The sequence below is a fragment of the Elephantulus edwardii genome, unplaced genomic scaffold (genome assembly GCF_000299155.1).
Source record: "Elephantulus edwardii isolate Elephantulus edwardi_28Jun2011 unplaced genomic scaffold, EleEdw1.0 scaffold00235, whole genome shotgun sequence".
Taxonomy (NCBI): Eukaryota; Metazoa; Chordata; class Mammalia; order Macroscelidea; family Macroscelididae; genus Elephantulus; species Elephantulus edwardii.
Window position 1 is genome coordinate 509037 of NW_006399985.1, and position 2757 is coordinate 511793.

At 43.1% G+C, this 2757-nt stretch overlaps 1 pseudogene; it reads right to left on the reverse strand.

Annotated features, from left to right (window-relative positions):
• Positions 1–353: 353 nt before the first annotated feature.
• Positions 354–2757, reverse strand: part of LOC102877075 — an 11396-nt pseudogene continuing 8992 nt past the window's right edge.

Genomic DNA, 2757 nt, shown 5'->3' on the forward strand with positions numbered 1-2757 from the left:
TGCATTGGCCTCTTGAGCTGTCCTTTTATATCAAGGATATCCTCCGTGAAGAAAGCAAAAAGGCATTACAAAAAACAGAAGCGAAAGAAAGATCACAGGAGTAAGATGGGCAATCTCCTCCCATGCGATTTAGTGCCTCTGAAAACCCCCTGTGGGGTCAACCATGAAATAGCTCCAACTCAACAGCACACAACAACAACAATAAACTCGGGGATACCATTGTTGGGGAGCCTCCAGGGAGAAGCCAGAAGAGAGCAATGCAACTTAAATGAGCAGTGCAATCTCAGCACCACCAGGTTTTTAACGGCATTGTCATTCTTGTCTGCCTCACCTTTCTGCCCGTGTCTCAACAATCAGATGATCGAGGATGATCTCCAGGAGGTTTTATGGCCATCACGTAGCCCTTTGTAGTCTTGAAGCACCTATGCTTTCATGATCTGCTCCAAATTGGCTGTCCAGCCACATGTGCTAGTCACAATGCAGGTGAAAATACAAGTCTATTGGAGATTGTCACCTCTTTAACCTTCGTATCCAAAATTTCCTTCATGAGCTTACTTATTGAGATTCTCAACTCTGGCCTTACATTTTCTTTTTCTCTTCTTTATCCTCAGGTAGTTCTAGGTCCTTCTAGGTGATAGACACCAGGCTCTTCCCATCAAACTCCTTGAACTGTTGCACACACTCCTTGTTGATAAGTTCAGTGGCAACTTCAAAGCTCCACTTGTGCGCATTCCACAAAAGCACAGTTGACCACGTGCACTTTGCTCTCACCAGTATGTAATAGATAGACTTCTCTGTCTCCTTCATGTGAGACAAGTCCTCTCATCTCCAGACTGGGATGTGTGACATTGAAGAAGCTCAGAAAGGAGATGCTGAGGCCTCATGAATTAGTAGGGGCCTCATGGATTCCCGGGATCAGGTTGTTAGAACTTCTTATCGTTTTTCATAGACTTGCTTGTAGTTCTCTCTGTCTTCTGCAAACTCAGAGAAAAGCTCAAGGCACTTCATGATGATGCTTGTCCAGATGACCTTCAGGGTTTTGCTGTGTTGCTGCATTTCTCAAGAAATGTTGAGGGGAAAATCCTTGGAATCAACCATACCATGAATGAAGTTCAGATACTCTGGTATCAGCTCATCACAGCTGTTCATGACGAACACACAGTGAACATAAAGTTTAATGTTGTTCTTGTTCTCAAAGAGATCAAAAGGAGCCTGGTGCTCGATAAATAGCAACACCCTGAATTCTAGTGGACCTTCTTTTTTTTTTACCTTCATTCGTATTTATTGATCAATTTTCACATGTTTGTAGAACAAAACTAGTGTCAGTGCAACTTAATTTTGGTTTTGTTTGGGTTTTTTTTGTTCAGGTTTTAAAATTTTGGTTTTTTAAAAATTTATGTTTTTCACTAGTTTATTTACAAAATTGTAATACCAATTGGAACAAATTCTTTAAGTTTCCCTCATGCCCCCATCAAATTGCACAACCCAATGATTAATCCCCCCTCCCCCTGCACATCCACATCCCTCTGCTTCCAGCATCTCCCACCCCTCCTGGATCCTTATACTCATTCTACAATAATGGTCTTATACAATCTTTATCCTGGGGGATAAACATTGGGACTGAGTTCACTCAGCATAATTCTAGCTGACCTTCTACTGAGAGGTGCTTGACTACCAAGTGGTCTTCCCAGTCATTAGTAAGGCTCTTGTAGAAACTTCCATATTCCTTTTATGTGATGTCGTCAGGATTTCTGGTCCAAATGGGCTTAGTCTTGCTCAGTTCCTCTCAGTCAATGTATTAAACCTTAATGTGTTTGGTTTTCTTGTTCTTGTCCTCACCACTGTCATCCTCCTCATCTGAACCCACATCTTCAGTCTTGGGCTTCTCTTCATCATCCCCATCTTCCTCTTTCTCACCTTTCTATTGTCTGCCTCACCCTCACTGATTTCTTCTTCTCGTTCTTTCTGCAAATGAAGAGTGATGGGACAGCCTGTGAACTGTGAGCGCTTCTTCACTACTTCTTTGACTTATCTCTCCTTTAACCACTCTGTACAATCTTCTTTAAAGTGAGAAGTCACTTCAGTCCTCTGACCACGGGGTTCACCAGGACCAGCACAGCTGTGAAGGAACCCTCAGCTGAAGATTCCAGGGTATACTTCTCATCCTCATTGTGTTTTGTGGTCACTACCACTTCCTCTGCCACCAAATAGGCAGAATGAAAAGCCAACACCAAACGGACCAATCATGGAGATGTCTGCACCAGCCTGCAGTCTCCATGAAGGCTTTGGTACAAGAGTTGGCAAATGTTCCCAAACTATTTATGAGATCAGCTAATGCCTGTGTCTACAAGGGTCAGAGTACACTCCTGGGGGTTGAGGATAATGTCAATATCCAGCTTTTTACCACTGTCTAACTTGTAAGGGTTTGCCAGTCTGTCCTAGTGAATCATGCCCAATGCAACAGGAGCATGTGAGATCAACTGTCTAAGGAAAACGTCCTTGTTTGAATAGAAGGTACTGATCATCAGAGACATTGAGTTGTGCAATCTCTGCCTGAGAGGGACTTTCTCAGGCATCTGGATGAAAAGGGCAACAAGGTCCAGAGAGGCGAGGATCAGTCCAGGACCAGGCCAGGCCGTACAAGGCTCACTAAGCTGTGGGGATGCAACTCCAGTTTTTTGTTTTGTTTTTTTAACTTGTATTTTTTTCACATTGAGAATACCATGGACTGCTAGGAAAACAAACAGATTTGTCCTG